A 19,633-nucleotide genomic window follows, 5' to 3' on the forward strand; every position below is an offset into this window, starting at 1 on the left:
TTGGAGTATTTTACAGAGGGGGGGGAAATGAATTGATGTGCTTTAAATAGATTGGCTGGAGCGCTATTCAAATGGTTGCAGTTATATAATTGACAGGTAGCAAGTATTCTATAAATAGATTCTATCATCCAGTGCAGGTTAACGAAAATGATGAGATAAAGGAAAAGTCTAGAATGCAGAAAAGGTTAATCAAGTGTGTGCATGCCTGTTTGTTCAGCTCGAATGGCATCTTTTGAGGCTGAGACAACCTTTGACCTCCCCATTAGTTCGTATGATACAATGCTATTATTCCAGCTCATGGCTCTATATGACAAACCTCAATTGATAAGTGATTCATCCCCCATCTAAATTCTCTGCAGCCTTTAGGCTGATCGCTTTCAGATGAGCGGTTATGTGGCTTTACACAGCTTGGAGCCCAAGTGGGTTTGTCACCAGATTTAGGGTGAATTATAGTCCCATCTGGAGCATCAGCAAGTTCCTACAGAGCTTCACTCGTGACCCAGTCTGAGCATAGGATCAGCAAGTGAATAATTTTGGCAAATTAGAAGCTACAAGAAGCAGTTTCTCGATGTTTGTTCATATGCCAATGCCTCTGATTGAAGAATCGGGGTGTTTAAAATGACTTTGCAGAGCTACTCTTTAAATAACTCGCAGACATGACTCTTTTCGTGTAAATATACTGTACCAGACTCGATCCTCTTAGTGGCGCCCGGTGAGAGAGAGCTCTTGAGCTTCATCATTTCGTATGGTAATCAAAGCAATAAAGCTATGTGCTCGTGGAGGATTTCATCAGGTCAGCAAGGTTGAGTGATGGTTTGAACATACTAATATTGCTGATATATATTGGATGAATCTGGGCTCATTGTTTGATTATTGGGATATTTATCAGAGATATGATTTTTGGTGCATTACATAATTTTGAAGCAATATTTTCATAATTGAATGGTGCACTGTGGTTAATATGAGTGTGTCATAGCTAAATTAGTAGACTTTACATTTTTACTTCAAATGCTTCAACACTGTACTAGTTTACCTTCGAAATCACTCATGCGTAAAACGCGTAAAATGCGTCTTATTGCTTACTTACAATCGATGAAGTCTTGCAATTGCTAAAAAAATAATGCAATAATTTTTTGGGGGCAAATCAAACGATGAACTTAAAACTTTGAATACAGTATTCATTGTCATAAAGTTATTATTTTGGGGGTTTGAAATGTTAATTCCTACTGATCTATTTTCAGAATGCACAGCTTCAATTAGTTAAAAAAAATTTCTGCACCAATTTTAATTGGGGGTTTTCTCAAACCAACACAACACCTGGGGTGCTGAAGGTTGAAGCTCGTTTTTTAACTTGACAAGGCCAAGTTCTTTTAATGTCTCGTTCATGATGGCTGCAGTGGTTAATGTGTCTTTGTCAGCATACAAGATTTCTTAGACAGCAATCACAATAGTCACAGCAATGGCAAAATGACTCGATGAAGATCTGAATTGGCAACGACTGGAATGAAAACTACTAAAACACATGTTACAAAATTCAGTAAAGCAAGTTTCACACTGCTTTGGGCTGCGATGGTGATTTTGCTCCCTGCCAGAAAAGGCAACAATGTAAATAAACTCCACCACTGCTGCCAAGAACAGCAGTCAAATACCCAGCATTAATTACCAAGTTTGAATCTTGTGGTCTTCCAAGCTACTGGTACACATGAAACTTGTTGAGGGTTATTTAAGCAAATACTCAATATTGGCTTCAACTGTATAAAACTGATTCCCAGTGCCAATGCTAGAAACAAACCCCGAGTCATTTGACAGGGGTAGAATGTTTGAGAAAAACACGGTGAATGGCTTGAACGGTTGATTTTCTTTTGAGGTGGTGTCGGAAGTCTCATATTCACAAGGGATGTGAATATATGTCTGATGTGTGAATTGTCAGGTTGAAAACAAGATGCGACGCAAGGTATAGTTCTCACGAGAGACTCCAATAGTAGTTTACTTGTCCTACATTCGAACATTTAAGAAAGTCTCTGCCACCATTAAACGGGTAGACAGCATTTTGAGGATAGCAGCAATGAAGAAGAATGACTGACTGACTGACTGACCCTTGAGCAAGGCATTGGTCCCCAAAGGTCAAGAGCTGCAGCGCTGTCTGTCTGAACCTTTTACTCTACATCTCCACTCCCATGCCTGCATGTGTGAGCTGGATCTGTGCAAAACAAAATATACAGTGTGAGTTGAATTCATTTGAGTGTTCAGTTGTTATCATGAGCTGATGTAGCATTTTTTGCTGTGTTGTTTTGCTTATGCTTGACCTGTAGTCAGTTCAGTCCTGATAATCCTGTCAAAATGTAGTTTGCAGCAAAGCTAAGCCCGCTTTTTCTTAGTACATGAACGACGCACTTATTAAAAACCTATGTGCAGGTTTATTTTTTATTATGCCTAGTTATCAAAATTCAGCCGAACACATAGGCCAAGTGAAAGATAATGCGAAGCCTGCTCCAAAGCCACACAACTCAAATGTTGTAAGAACTGCAATATGGCCAAACACCTTGCTAGCCTGCACAAATAATCAGAAGTGATTGTAAATGACATTTGCCTCACACCTCTGGGATTGGGGATTCCAATCTCACTTCTGGCCTTCCTTTGTGAAGTTTGCATGATCTCCCAGTGGCCTGTGCTAGCATGGATTTTTTGTCAAGTTCCTCCCAAAATATGCACATTAGGTTTAATTGAAGACCAAATTTTTCATAGGTTTGAAAGTGAGCATGAATGATTGCAAGTGCCCTACAATTGACTCGCTTTCAGTCCAGTGTGTGAATCGTCTCTCAACCAAAGTCAACTGGGATTCGCAGCTCAAATGTAATTGGGGATAGCGGTGCAGAAAATTGATGGATACAAATTTTGCTACAGCAATAGCATTATTATTTCTATTGGTGTTTGATACTGTGTGTAATATATATATATATGTGTGTGTGTGTGTAGATACTATGTATTATTTTATTCGTCTTTTAAGGTCACTCTTTAGTTTTAGCAAAACTCCTGCTCCACATGCAATCTTGCCTTTGTTTGGACCCCAAGGCCTTGTCCTCTTCATTTTTTGCTCCTCATACAGAGCTGCATCCTCCACGCTCTTACTTTCCCTACCTCTGATGTCACTATAAGTCATCTTCATGGGAGCAGCTTAGTACCTAAGGAGCCAAAGGAGTAATACACAGCTTCGTGATGGGATGCACACGACAAGACAGCTATTGGTCGTCGACAAAATGCACTACTTCGTCTTCGTCATCTTTTTTTTTGTTCCTGTTTCAGAGTGCGCATATGTACTGTTGAGGTCATTTCAGGTCATCCTTATACATGGGCAGAAAACATACATTATGATATATCTCAAACCTAATTTGGTGAGCCCTAGTCGAGAAGGTCATAATCTATTGAAATTAAGAAATTGTGTACCTTTTCATTAAAAGAAAACATTACTATCTATATATGTTCATAGAGGGGGATATAGTATGGGCCTCACACGTCTGAGCTCCTGGGTTTAATTCAATCTTGGCTTGGGCCTTGAGAGGTGGTGTTGTGGTTTTCCTCTCACATTCCAAAACATGAATGCTACGCAATTGACGACTAATTTGTCCAACTCGGTTGTTTCGAACTGGGGTTCTTAAATTGGACAGTGATTTTAAATTAGACCGGGAAATTGGTGCTGTTGTTAAATCCAGCTTCTTCTTCCATCTTAGGCAGCTGGCTAAGGTAAAGCCCTTCCTTTCTCAACAGTACTTTGAAACAGAGATTCATGCCTTTGTCACATCTTGGCAGGATTAGTGTAATGAGTTTTATTTTGGAGTCAGCCAGTCCTCCATCAAGCGTCTCCAGTTAGTCCAAAAATGCTGCTGTTCGCCTCCTGACTTGTGATTGGTACTCTACCGTCCCTTCACTGGCTCCCTGTATATTTTAGTGGAGTTCTTTTTTTAAATGTTGTCATTTTTTCAAATCTTTCTCTGAGCTTCAGCACCACCTGCTTGGTGCCTTAGGTCAGCGGTGACAGTGGGGCAGACACAAATAAAGGTATTAAGATAATGCTCAGAGGGTATCGAGCTTCTTCAGTTGCCAGTCACACTCTTTGGAGAATGACCTTCCGCTAAATAGTAGGCAAGTCCCCTCACTGCCCATTTTAGAACCTAATCTTAAAACGCATTTGTATTATGTGGCTTTTTGCTCAGCACAAAATTTGTCTTCATTAAAAATTTATTGTTTTAACTGTTTTCATGTGACTGCTCTATGTGCAGCACTTTGTATGCGGTTTGCTAATTAGTGCTGTATACAGTTCCTTTAAGATGAATAATTTCTTTTCCCTAAACTTCGTTTGTGCCCGATTCCCCTACTACCTCTGAGCCAGACCACTTTGTCCCAAAGTTTTTCTCTGATTTTTGAGTGCCCTTTCCTCAGCCTCATTTCTGCTTTGGTTTGCTCAGTTTCCTGTAGCAAGCCAACATTTCAATTTATTCTTTAACAAGTAAAAACATGTCAGCCGACTATTGCAGATTGTGATTAAATCAATAGTTTGTGCCAAAGCACAAGTACACAATCACAGTCTTCTGATAAAACACACTGAAATACACAACGGGGGATCATCATGTCCCCCAAAATACACTCAAAATGTATGTGCCACATAGGGACAATTATTGTAATCCGAGGTAACCTTTTCCAGGACCATATAGGGTTTGTCAATTTTAAAAGTGTCAAGGGGACAAAAACTTTAACTTTGAGGGTACTGCAGTAGAGACAGGCCATTAAGAGACAGGCCATTATACATTTACCTGTACAAGAATTTTCCTCAGTAGAGTTCAACTTTCAGTGAAAAATCTTTTCAAAAATTAGGTCATCTAGCCTTCCATTTGTTGCAGGGACATTTAGACTCCAAAGGGTCACCCCTGACCGACATAGAGGGAGTATTCTTTGTCACTACACTGCAGCCTTTTTTGACAAACACGCGAGGAGGCGGCACTTTGAGATGAAGGAAGCATGCTAATTTCCCTTGCTGACTCACGTCCAGGCTTGTGTAGCTTCTTTTCCTGCCACACTCAGTCACCTGACAACTAAAGGTCTTATCACTGCTTGAAATACACATATCTTGTGCACCTTTTGGAAATGGAGGTCTCACTTTTTTTTTACCCCCAAAGGGCACGTGTATGGGGGGGGGGGGGGGGGGGGGGTTGTAATTCTAGCATGATGGGGCCAATCCATTTTCTCTGGTTTTCAATGTTTTGGCTCCCATCATAAGCCACGGCATGCTCTGTTTGGGGAATTTTCAAAGTAAGAGGTTTGTATTCTACTATGTTGATTTAAAAAAACAACCAATTACAGCTTGTTATGGGATATGTTGATGTCTGCCTGTCAGCACAGGAGGAAGGAAAATTACATGATTATAGCAACACGCCATTCTGGTGGCATAGTGGAGGTAGTACTACAGCTTCCCCTGACATTCCCAAAACACGCTTCTTATGTTAATTGAAGAATCTAAATTGATTATAAGTGGCTTGATTGACAATCTTTGCCTTGCCAGTCCAAGGTATATCCTGCCTCAATAGAATCTTGAAAGACTCAAGATGCCATGTGACCCTGATGAGGAAAAACCCTTATGTTACACACTTTTCCTAATTGCACGGAGTGAAACAAACTTCACAAGGCAGGATAATGTGAAACAAGTGCTTGTGGCCTCCATTAGTCAAGGGAATTGGCTGTAAGATAACCAAAAATATTTTGGATTGTGACAGAACCGTTTGTGTTCAGTCATGGTTAATGATTGCTTCACAATGTCCACTGACACCCGTTTTCAACTTTGAGTCTTAGCTGCGTTGATTTTGAATATTCTCCCCCAGACCCTTGTAGGTCATCAGCCTAGTTCTATGAACCAAGGTGTTGAAAGGTTTAAAATCTGTGGGCACTTGAATGTGGAAAACAAATTTCACCCTGCGTTGTGCGTGTGACAAATGAAAGCCTCTAAATTTATTCCGCACATGTAAACTGCACACAAAAGTGGTTTTGTTTTTTGGAGCTGTGGCTATGAAAGGATTTGAACATCAGGTGCCCTCATCCTTGTCGAAAGGGATTTGACCATCAGAGCTGCTAAACGTGTATGCCATGCTACATTTTCCACGGAGGCAGGAAACTCATCTGGCAAATGTATCACTCATGTTGCCTGAACTCCATTGATCCATTATAGAGCCTAAATCTTATTAGCCGTCTCTTCGTCACAGTGCCCTTCCCCTCTTCACCATGTCATTGCCCAATGTGAGTCATAAGTGTCATATGAATATTGCTGATAATGTGGCCCACGTCATTTTCCAGCCAGTGAACACCTGTCCACCTGTGTCCCTGGAGATGTGTTCATTTGACACCGCTTTGGCTCGTCCTCGAGAGACCCCTCATCTTAGCTCTCAACGCAACAAAAGAGGCCAATATCCTGCTTGTTGTTCACTTCTAATTAAAGTCTAACACTGCTTTTGTGTCTCAAACAATGCACTTGGGAGGCACCTCTGCTTTTGTGTTGACTCCCTTTATTGACTGTTGATCTGAGTCACTTCCAGGTAACAGGAAATGGTGGCCTTGCAAAGAAGAAGAAAAAAAAAATCAGGTGACAGCTGGCAAACAGTAGAGCTCGAGTAGGAAAGAGGCCTCGGGGTGCGAGCCTTCCTATCGCATGGTCCATGACCCATTGCACTCTAATTTGGGTTTGATTGCACACTTGATGGTAGTGGTTCTCCATGTCAGACTTTTTACCCACTGCCTCCTGTTTTATGCTACAGCTTTTATTTTGTGGAATGAATGTTACATTACATTATAAATAATCAAAAACAAGAGAAAAACACCTGGTGGTGGGCAAACAAAAAAGTAAATAGTTTAGGGAATAATAGGCTTAATTGTTGACAGTGAAACACAAAACACATTGTATTATATATAATATATGTTTTGCACATACAAAGAATAATATAATCCATGATTGGTTTCACTTTTACTTTTGTCTGTACATTAGGATGAGTTTTAAAAGGCCCTATGAGATTCATGGTTTGGAGAGGCTGTGCCACTGTAATTGTTAGTTTAGGACACCATCTAGTGGTCTTATAAATGTAAGAGCAGGGCAGTTTTCTAAAATATTAAGTTTTTATACAATGTAGATCAATGAAGAGGGGGGATAATGTAAAATTATAATTGGACCATTTTTATGCATAAATCTTTCATAATTTAATGGCTCACTGGTAGTGTAATGTTTCAATGTTGACAACCAGCATCCAGGATATTTTCCAGCGCAGTATCTGTTGGTGTGGATGTGAGTGTGAATGGTTGCTTGTTTCCATGTGAACATTTCTACTTCTAGTCTGCCTTCACTAACAGCCAGCTGTGATTGGCTTCGGCCCTGAATAGGATTCGTGGCATTCAAAATGGACGGATGGCAATATTATTTAAAAAAATGATGTATCTAGGCTGTTCCTTGGAAGGCACCAAGGAAAAATGCCATCAAGAATGCTGCTCATTTGTCCATGCATGCACTTGCCTTTTTTCTGGCATAAAGGCGATAACTTAAGTCAGAGGCTTTCAACTGTTTTTGTCCAAGGGACCGCCATTATAACCAAGACACAAGTCGGGGACCACTGCTTTGGCAGAATATCATTTTAATTTGCACGGAAGGAGGATAGACCTATACAGGCTATTTATTTGCATCTGTATGTCTATTTTGGGAATCTCAGCTACATTTATCATAATTTGGATGTTTAAATAATTCACAAAAGTAGCAGGAAAATAAATCTAAAAGTCTAAATTGACATGAGGATTGAACCCACCCACCACCTTCAAGGTTGAAGTCTATCACTATAACCTAGCCATGCCCCCTCTAACTTCGCTTGGGGAGGGGGGAACCTGTTCAAATTTGCTACATTTGGTGAAAACACCACCAGGAAGACACAAAAAATCTCAGTTTATTGTTCACAAAATTAGCTGGAAAATAAATAAAGTGTAAATAATAAATCAATGTTATTCTTAAAAACGTTACAATTATTAGCCATTTCCAATTTCGTGAACCACCTGCAATACCGCCTCGTATCATTAGAGGGCCGCGAACCACCGGTTGACAATCCCTGATTCAAGTGACTGGTTGAATTTATGTTCATCAGGAGCAGCACCTTGAGTTTTTGTATTTACTTGTATAACTTGTGTCAATCAATCCTGTGCCAGCTATTAGCTTGATGTTAGACAGAGCTCAGAGGTGCAGTATAGTTGAGGTGTAGGCCAAGTGGGAAAAATCAGCCGCCCTAGATGTCATGCATTCCCCCAATCTCTGAGCCCCGGCTGCAGGTTGCCCTCCACTGGCAATTACTTTCATCCACAGACTGTGACCAGGAACTGTTCCCCTCGGGGTTGGCACACACACTTGCACACCTCAAGCCTGCTGAATGCTAATTTAGGGCTTCTGCCAGTGCAGCTTTGGTTTGAGCTTCTAATCCCTTCCTGTATGGCGGCAATCCCCCTAAATGTACCCTCATGGTTGCGTGTGCACCAGTCCATGCCCGGCCATTCTGGTCAAACACATGGAAGACACGCCAGTGAGGCGCATAACAGCGAGTGCACAATGAAAACACACTGTTGGCCAAGCTTTTTAGCACCACTGAATAGGCAATGATGCATATATACCCAGGGAAATAGAAAGCCACTCATCCTCCCCAGTAAAACAGCAATGAGCACATTAACCTGCATAAGCTTGGTGACTTGGAGATGCTTATAGAGAAAGCAAACAGTGAGTGAAGAGGAGTGGGGATTAGGGCGACAATGTTTATTTTAGCGGATTAAAGCAGGGTTACAAGGAGCTAGGTCATTCTCCTAACAGAATGCGGGCTAAGCAGGTCTGAGAGAAGATCTTTAGTGGCAACCAGGTAGAGCAGAGTAAAATGGTGACACGGCATGTGCATTAATGGTGTACAACTTGTGATGCTAGTTCTATTGTCTCTACGGAACAAGATCAGGAGACAGCACCCACATGATGGTTGATACCTAAAGTTGGCCAGTAACTGGCCTACTCCCGCCTTACTCTGGTCCCCATTGGCCCATACTCACACGCCGCTGCATTCCAGCTTTGGCATCACTTCAAATTACATCGCTGCATTGTTACAATGTTATTACTTTGAGGACTGTGTGCATTATTGAGAATGATTCTGTTCCTATCGTGCAAGGAGGTGGCTATAATTAACAACTGGCAGGGAGAGCAATCGCTTTGATTATACCACACGCTCAGCCTGGCTTCTCATACACATGCTTGTGCAGAATCATGACGTTTTCTTCAAGTGCTGTTGCCAGGGTGGTGTACCTCCTCTGAGCCCCGATTGGAGCACTTGCGATTGGGAAATGATATGACTGGCCAATTTTTAGAGTACCCCTTATCTCATAGCCTCGTAGATTAGGGGGAACCCCATTGTGCCACAGAGCATCGTGCCAAGAGTGTCTAACTTGTATCTGACTGTTCAAGTTTAACTTCAAACACAAACTTTATGACACCACCACTCCCCCACACCGGACACCTCACCGACCTAAGCAGCTTGAACCACTATATTCCCTTTGCATATACGTACATGAACTTACAATTAGATATCTTCATTTTTTTCTAATTACATCTTGCAAACACCTGCCGATTACCACGCCTGCCGGCCCCTATCATGATCCTACGCAAGAGGACCATTGTGTTGCAAACAGCCGGCCTTGTTTAGCACAAGGGACAAGGTCGTTTAAGTGATAATGAAGTCGTCTCATTAATGTAATGAGACACATTTTTAATGAAGGTGATTTGGGGTATGGGAGGGGTTATGTGCATACACACGAGGGAAACGTGCAATCTGACAGATGCAATGAGCATGCAAGTTCAGACGGTTAGACAAAAATATATTTATTTAAGTGCAAAAAAATTTGATCCAGCACGTTTGTTCGGCTCTTTTGTAACACTTATTTAAACTGAAAACAAAATCCCACACTACTCTAACTACTCTGAATCTGAAGGATGCTCCTTTGAATTTGCACACATAATTCCTCAATCTCCTTCAAGCAAAATCACCTCTTGAAATGGATTTCATCCATTCGGCCTCCATCAAAAGCTCACTTTATTCGCTCTCCTCTCATCCTGGGCAAACACAAACAATTTCAATTATTATTATTTTTGCCTCAGCAATAACAGGGGTTGTTTATTTTCATCATGAAGGTACCGGTGGCTCTCTCCGGTAAAGCACAGAAGCCAAGTAGATGCTGCTGTGCCTCTTGGTGAAAGCGATACATACTCTACCACGTCATACTATAGTGTCCAAAGCGTGTAGTATACAAAATTTCCATCTGTGAATATAGCCAAGTGAAAGAGACACAGTAAACTTGGAACTACAATGTAGTGTATCCAGCATTTGGGTTATTTCACCTTAGCATGTAGATTTTTAAATACAAGAGATGGCTTTGCAGTTTGTCTAGCTGCGATAATGTACCTCCATTGTTGTATGGGGAGGGGACACCTCCATGACTCACGGACAGTCATAAAGGGTGCCGATGGGACATCCGTCTCAAATAGACACTACAAGCTTGTCAAGTGTGGTAAATAGCAAGTCCTAGAGGAGACATTTGTCTCCCCAGCAGGGGAGTAGTTGTCCATCTTGTTGCAAAGCATGACTTCACAGAGAATGTCTTGTACCTGTCATGTAACAGAATAAAACACACACCGGCTAAAAGTGAATGCATGCTTATTTCTGAAGTACGTTTGGATTTTTGCATACTAAAAGGACATTTATGTGTGAACGTGCTCTGTGAGTGCTTGTGCTATCCAATCATTAATCTCTGCTTGTCTACTCGTCTTTGCTTGACTTTTCCTCATCCCGCCACTTTCCAATCTGCACACTGAGAGGCTCCCACCGTCCATACCAATTAGCAGCAGTTAACTGGCCATGCCACTGGGCAACTGATGACTACATTTCCCACAGCGCAAAGAGGGAGATCGCCTCTCATTATTAATGACACTGCCAGAACAGAGGCGGATGCTGAGTGCTACCCAGTCAACCTGCAGTTGGATTTGTTCCATCTTTCCGCAACCTACACTTCCCTTGCAAAAGGTCAACTATTCATTTGCGGTGACTTTTTTTATCCACTCGCTGCATGTTTGATCTTGTAGTTTATTTATTTGTCCCCCTGGCCTCTGTGTGAAACTTGAAGTGATTGAGTGCACATTAGCATGCATCTCACACGCATGCACTCTGAAATCAGGGTGATGCGGCGCAGATGAAGAGAAGGTGAGCCAGGGTTGACTGATCAATCTTGGCATTGTGTTAATAGTTTTAATGGAGGAAGGCATCACTTCCTGTTTGTCTCTGTGTGTGGTTATGTGTCTCCCAAAGCTTTATTGATCAAGTGCCAGGAGGGTGGGTTAATGCTCAGCGTTTTCAAGTGCTAAGGGCACATGGCAGCCAAAGTCATTTCAGGAAAAAGGGCCGCTGGCGAGCGATCTGCGAGTTTAATCCTTAAATCAAGAGGAAGGGGTAAATTTTTTCTTGTCACCTTCATCAAAGTGACTCTCAGCAGCCTCGAGCACTCATCTCAGGGTCAGCTGTTGAATGCCACGTCTGGAGACATTTCCTGCAGAGAACGGGATAATTAATGGAAAACTTGCAGCAAAAATATGTACAGTCATAACTTTACCGTAAAACAAAAGCTACTAGTATGGCACGTTGCCCTGGAATGGGGAATATGTTTTCCCTGCCTCCACCCATAATTTTTATATTTTGCATTTTTTTTAGATTGTATGTATACGCACATACACGTATACAAGTAGATGGTATAGCATAGCATATATGTATATAGACTGAAAGGAAAAAGTGTGAAAAGTGTGATGAGTTTAGCAATCCATACTTTCACTTCATAGCAACAAGAGATCCTTCCAAAAGTCTTTTGTAGCCCTCTGGGACTTACTCAATGTAAATTTCAAGCAGCAGGACTGCTGGCAGCATACACCTCCACTTCACGGCACTCATAAAATTAACAGTGGCCATAAAAGACACACTACAAAAGTATGCTTCTAATGACACCTGGAAGCCCGTAGGTCAATGGCAGAGGACGTTATCCTGTTAAGTATTCCTGAAGCATCACAGGATCACAGAGCTTGTAGGATGCTACCGCTTGTATTTGTCTTCACCAACAGACAGAAGGATTAAGAAATCCGATGATCATTAATTACCTCTTTTGAACAAAAAGAGATGCAGTAGCTATTTTTAAGTCTTTGGTCTCGTGGTGTGCAGCATCATATGCAGTGTTGGTGGTTTTTATGTTATGTAAGAACTGCAGTGGTCCCTGCTGCTCATTATTTTATATGTGAAGATCTGTGGTTGCCTGGAAGCTGCCCATCAAATTGCCAGTTTCCAAGGCAATTGCTGGTATTTTTTGCATGCAGTGTAGAAGTATACATATAAATCTGGGTCACACTAACAGACGGCTCAGCAATAAATTAACATTGCAGCAGTAATATAATACAAAATTAGAAATCACAGCTGAGCCTTTCACACAATTGTTTTGGAAGCCTTGTGAATGCTAAAACTGGACAATTTACTAGCAGCTCATTTTGAAAGTAATGAGGGGAAACTACCAAAACCAAATGATGTTAATCGATGTCTCTGCATCAATAACTAATTCACATTATTGTTTATTATCAAATGACTCTAAAGGTACCTAAAGCCCAGGACACATAATAAGTCATGCATATGGACAAAAGATAAATATTAGTAAAAACTCAATGAGAGTCTGAAAGGGACAAATGGAAGCGACCCTTTGAATGTTGGTAAAATATTTTTCAAACAAACTTAAATATGTAAGAGATAAAGTGGCCGTCTGGTTTTCTCCCAGACTGAAAACAACTGCAACATCATTGTCATTGGGCTCCTAAGACCAGAAGTCCCCAACAACTGAGCCGCTTAGACACCGGAGCGTAGATGTCTGCCCCACATGAACAGGCTGTTAATCGTTTGAAAAACTACCACTCAAGTGATGATGGTGAGAGAAGTAACAGTTTATCCACTACTAACTAGCCGTGCAGCCACCAGACTTAAACAACACTCAATCGTTTTATCTTTTGATCATGAACATTTGCACCAAAGGTCATTTCTTTGAAATGATTACATTTTAAGGCATTTTATATATTCCTGAAGAGGCAATTTGTTGTATTTTATTCTCATTTTATATTGTTTTACATTTGTTGTACTGTTGGGTATCGTTTTTACATTTTCTGAGGTAAGCAACTTTTTGATTTTGTTTTAAAAATATTTTGAAACTTTATCTTAATGAAATGTTGAAGTACTCTTCTGGTTCCTTAGTTTTCAGTACAGATGTTTTAGAACTGGCGATTAAAAGAATGTAAAATCGTGATGTAAAACTGCCAATTAAAAGAATGTAAAACCGCGATGAATATTGAGAATACGTTTTCAGCCTCAACCCTGTCCCCACTCCCCCACCGTTGGTAAATGGGTGCCGGTGCCTTCAAGGGCCAGCATCCAGCAGAGCGTTCATTTTTTCAAAGTGCAGTCTAAAAACTGACAGCAAGAGGGCGTAAAAAGCTTGTTGCACACAGGCGATAACGTGTCTCTGCCCAAATGGTATTTATGTCATTGTGTTGAGCTACAGGAGGCTGACTGGCTGTATTTAGAGCGAACCAACAGCTTGAATTGTATTTAGGACTGTGTCCCATTTACTACATTAGCTGTCCTACACAACAATCACAGCTTAAAAGACCAACATGGAGCAACCTCCACATTGAGGACAATGAAATGATGATATGATATGATATGATGTAAAATGCTTCCTGGCCCGATGCTGAGACATGTCATGCGTTCCAAGAATGTGCCCGCCAATGACTTTATAAGAAATGACAACATTTGTATTACCAAGAAAGGAGAATTGAATTATGTTCTTTTTTACCCCCTTTCTTGAAACAAAAGGAGCTTCTATCGATTGTGGTAGGCGTAGCAAAGAGTTGGTTGTTACTCGCAGTCAGAGCGACAAAATGCCGGAATCTCAATCTATTGATTAAAGAGTGTACCCACACATCACTGGAAGTGCAAGGGCATTTCATTCTCCCGATGAAGCCCCCCCAGGGTGAAGATTTAAAGAGTGCCACTGTAATCACTCTTTTTCCAAAGAACAAGGTTATTTAGAACACCTCCTGTTGCAGACTTAACACCTAACCGTGCTGTGTCTTTTAGAGGACACTGGTCGAATCACTGGGCTGCTCCTCATTGCATGTCAGTCACGGTACTCTGTTCAGCTTTTTATTTGAGAAGGGCTTAGGGTTAGATGTTTGACAAAAATTATATTTTGAATATGATCAACACATGAGCATGTTTGTGTGTGTGTGTGTTTTAATTGAACCAATGTATCTCACAGTATCTTAATGAAAGTGACAAAACATCTTCCATGATAATGGTGTTCTGTTTCTCAGGGGGGATAAGGAGGAATAAAACTCTCAAAACGCCTGCACGATTTCACTGAAAGTCCCCTGATGATTAATGAATGTTAGAACTCCTCCAAGGAGTTACATAAATTTCACAGACAGATTGTTGCAAAGTCCCATTTATTCAATTGAGATGCAATCAATTACTTGATGACCATCCTAAAGCCATCAATTACTCTGGCAACCTGAATCTATCGCATGCAAAAATGTGTACGGTACACACAGCAGAGGGTCAGAATAGAAACATTTAAAATGTGGACTTTTCTTCAACTGTCATTTGAAAATGTGCTGGTGGTTGTCACATGAATAGTGCTTTTCTATCTTTGGAACGCAAAGCGCTTCACATTGTTACCTAATTTTTTCATTTAAGACAGCAAAACGAGCACCTGGTTGTTCAGCATTTTGCTCAAGGACAAAGACATGGTCACAATGGCGGAGGATCAAACCCTCAACCTCTGGCTTGGGAGATAACCACTACCACTGAGCCATTCTCCCCTTCAAAAATGCACAGGATTTTGTTTTGCAAAGGGAAAAGATACCAATAAAATACTTTCAATATTGCTCACTTGAGTATCACATGTAAATTGAATGTTGGACAGTAATGTTGTCGAAAACTAACAAATTATATACCATTATATAATTATATAAATAAGTAAGTAAATAAATAAATAAATAAATAAATAAATAAATAAATAAATAAATAAACTTGCTATGTGAGGCAATGCATTTCTTGTTGTCATTTTACAATATGAAAGAACTTGTCAGCACTGTAAATGTGGCATAATTTCAAATACAGTATCTCTCCAATGAAAGACAATTCACCATGTATCTTGAAATTATCTCGCCAATAAAATATGTATCTTGAAATACTTAGAACAGTTTAGCTCAATACATCCATTTTTTAAGTCACACTTTTTTCGAGATTCGCTCGCGCTTTCTCTGTCTCTCGCTCTCGTACACGTGCATATGCATGCATGCATGCATGCACGCACACACGCACACGCACGTTTTGTAGGTTCTTAACGGCAGACACCGAATGGAACAACCCAATGTGGACAGAGATCAGCAGTGCTGACACAAACCTCAAGTTTCCATTTGCGAGTATCATCAATCTCTTCGTATAGGATCTGTAGTTAGTGCTGTGTCATAAGAAAAGGCCTTCTGGAGGTGCACTGTTTTGGTCTGACATGCCCAGTCTCTGCTGGGGCCCTCAGCATGACTCAACATGACCGTAGGAGTGTGCGTGTGATGGAATAGACCGGTGCATGTCACCGTGCCCAGAGCAGGAGCAGAATATGGCACACAGAGTACTCATAGAGTACTGTCACTGCAAGGGACGCGGCCATAGCCACTCTCCTTCCACACGCAATCTCGGAGATGCTCATGTGTATTCTGCAGCCTTACTCATTGTGCTTGAACATATCTTACAGTATAATCAATTGAGGTTATGCTACTGTTAAATTTCAGTTAGTTATGCTTTATGATCAGTGATGCCGGTAATGCGTTACTTTACACGTTAGGCTTTAATAACAGCCATTTTGATGCATTCTAACGCATTACTATTTTTATTATAGTAGTCTGATCAAAGTTATTATTCAGAAACTTGCATTACTGTGTCTTAGAAAAACTAGGGGAACAAGCAATGGAATTGTTTTCTTCAAATTTGATAATTGCATTAATCATATTTAGGTTAGTGTTGTTAACTTTATTTGGCAAATGACCATGGAAGCCACTGTAATATGTTTCTCTTCATGGGAGACAGTGGCAGACATTTACTAGCAAGGTGCAGAAGTAAGCAAGATAACAAATGATTGATTGCCGCACAACTTTCACCAATAATCTGTTTACATTGCATAGCTGTACATAAAGTGGCAGGTCACATTTTCAGCATGCTGACTCTCCCATGTACATACCAATTAAGAACTGAGAGATGTTTATGTTTTCAAGTTGGAATTACAGTCCCTTTGGTGAGTTTGTGAAAGCTAAAAACGTTAGATGCTACATTAAGGTTGTATTTCTGCAGGCCATCATACCATGCCTGACCACACTAAATGTGGTCACTCTATATTTTTACACATTTCCCATCAACATGTCAAACAAAAAATTGACAAACCTCTTTCATTTTATTGTTCAACACATCACATGATAGTCCCTTGGAGCACTTTAGGTGATACCTCGACATCAAGGTACACAGAAAAGCTACAAATGAAAATAGAACACATAACAATGAGGCCTGACCTATTTTACGGTTATTCTTTACATCTAGAGTATGCATCGGCCATCCCTCCACTCGCATTCTTCACCAGTGTCATGGTTGATATTTTTAGCCTTTTATCACAGTATCCAATGTGCAGGTGCTGAGGTGACTCGCCGTACAGGGTCGAATAGGAAGTCTCCAATTCCCAAGTTCACCCAAGTGACCTATTTCTTTAATTTACTGTGTGCTAGATATACGGTAGAGGCAGGAGATATATTATTGGAAAGCCCCCATGGACTGTTACAGAATAATTCAGAGTTCGAAGCATGCCATTGTTTCCCCCTTCAATTCATAGATCAATGATACTAATTGTCTGTGCAGTTACGTAGTTCTGTGTGTTTGGATGGCAAATCATAACTGCAACTGGGACAAGGTCTCAAGGGTAAGTGTCACAGCGAGCATCTTGTCTATAATTGCAACCTTATTAAAACATCTCAACTCATGAGAATCATTTGGGAAGTGCTTCCTAATGTCATCGAATGGAGATATTTCCAATGCAATTACAGCTACATACATGGTTTTATAGAATCTCATCAATTGATTTGGTCTTTCTTCTCTTCATATTGTACTTTTCCAATCATACTATTTTGACAAATAGCTGAGCAAATTTGTTCATTGTTGAAGGAATGCATACACCTTAGGCAACATTTTAACAATAAATACAATGACAAGAATGTGTTCTATTTCTATTTAATTAACTGCATTGACTGACTGAAAGAACTTATTAAATATGCTATGCCTCCACTTTCTGTAACTGAAAGAAATATTTTCTCCATTGTTGGATATTTCGCCAAAAGAGACTTAGCTTGTTGTCAGCACATCGTGAGATGAAAAAAGCTCTGCCTCCTTGATGGGTACACTTCATCAGAAAACTGAAAGTTGCGAGTTTCCTATTAGGCAAGGAAATTCACGACACCATTTTACAAGACCATTTCAATGTAGCTAGAGAACGTAAATGGAAATGTATTTGCTACAACAGTGATATCTTTGACCTGCTCCATCAAACATGGTGAGAGATTTGTCACGTGGCCAATTTAGAGCTTATGTATTCTTTCCTGGCCCACAGGGAACGACATAATTGAATAGTCTATGTCAAAATCTCCCCCACTCCAACAAAACCTCCCAGGGACAGGCTAACATTAATTATCTCCCTTTGCAATATGGCCTAGTTTTATAATTACTGGTCCTTCCAAATATATTACAACATACACACGCTCCTGACAGACTGGTATTAATTCAGGGTGTGATGTCATCGATAGATGAGCTCAATGCAATTTGCCTACTTATTGTTCAATACAAGGCCGGGAAACGATGTTTGGGTTGTGTTTCACATTCATTTGAACGGCATATGCGTGAACATGTAGTCAATGTGCATTGTCACATTGTTTTAAATATGGGAAGATGAAATGTTTTTGAAAATAATTGGCTTGAGCTTCAGGCTTTTCTTAACTAAGCAGCACAGAGAATTTGGAGTATGCATTTTTAAATTTGGATAAGCTGTCACAAAATGTTGTTACGGTGATGCATTATGGAAGCTATTAATATGCAAAAGTAGGATAAAATATTCTGAATCTCATCTCATTTTAGAAAGCTGCAATGGTGTCATTTTTTTCATTCTCTCTTCTGTATTTTTCCCATCCTGGAACACGGCTCCTAGTGGCATTCTACCCTAGTTTGAGCTCACGTTGTCACATTCAAAAGAATTAAGCATGTTTCAGTTACTTCTAATAGAGCTTTGTATCTGTATTTATTTCCTCATTTTCTTGCATATCACAAACTTGTGATGAAGCATCTAAAATTGTTGTACCAGAAGACAAGAATATGTGATAATTTACCAAGGACCACCATCTTTATGTCATCCATTTAAAATACTGCTTGAAAATGTATTTATGACAAAAGAAAATTGGGGTCCATGACCAAACCGCGTTGGACAGAAAGTCGTGTAGGATCGAGATTTAGGTGCATTGTTTCATTAAAAACAACGTTACATTTGGTATGAATGCATCTTTTGATATTTTAGGTGAGGTCGAAGGTGAAATTGATTCTGCTTCATTTTCATTACAAAGCCAGCAAAGGGATCATCAAATTTCACCCAAGCAGATAAAGAAAATGCTACATATTTTATGTTTTACTTTAGCGCGCTGCCAGTTGATGAGTAGCCTTCGCAAGGTCACCACTGTGTCCTGCAACACTCATTCACTCTCTAACATAGTTGTTCCATGTACTTTGGTCATTGGAGCCAAACTGGCTCCAGTCCTAAAAGTGTTGCCCTCCAGTTTCTATCCGCATGCTGTGCATTTATGGCTGACAAGTAGAACCTTTTATAGCTCCAATTACTGAGTGCTGTTCTAAAATTAAAGCTAGCAATTAAAAGACACACCACTTACCCAAATTATATAATTGACTAAAAGGTTAACAGCAAGCACAAGCAAATAAAGTTCACTGGCAAGCAAGTTAAAGGTAGAATAACTCTGCTTGGGCCTCATTTCCCCTAATGTAGTCCCCCAGCACTTGGCTTACACGGTGGGGCCACCGTATATCCAGTTAACCCTCTGCCAAGATTTTATTGCACCGATCCCCCAAGCAATGATCTATATCAAGGAGAGCCTCATCACCTCCATTAACATAAAAACCTGTGAAATGAAAGTAAAGAACATAATTTCCATGTTGCCCTAAATTTAATAACAAGTGTGTGTGTGTTTGTGTGTGTGCGTATGTGCGTGCTAATGGCTAAAAAGAAAACAAACACACCAGACCAAGGTCACAACCCGGATCTTCCTTAATATTCATGTCGCCATCTAAAACCACCACGTACTCGGTGTAATCACGGTGCTACTAAAGTACTGTACTGACTTAATTATAATTAAAAGAGTGATTCA

This window comes from Syngnathus acus, chromosome 2 (assembly GCF_901709675.1).
Source record: "Syngnathus acus chromosome 2, fSynAcu1.2, whole genome shotgun sequence".
NCBI classification, from domain to species: Eukaryota; Metazoa; Chordata; class Actinopteri; order Syngnathiformes; family Syngnathidae; genus Syngnathus; species Syngnathus acus.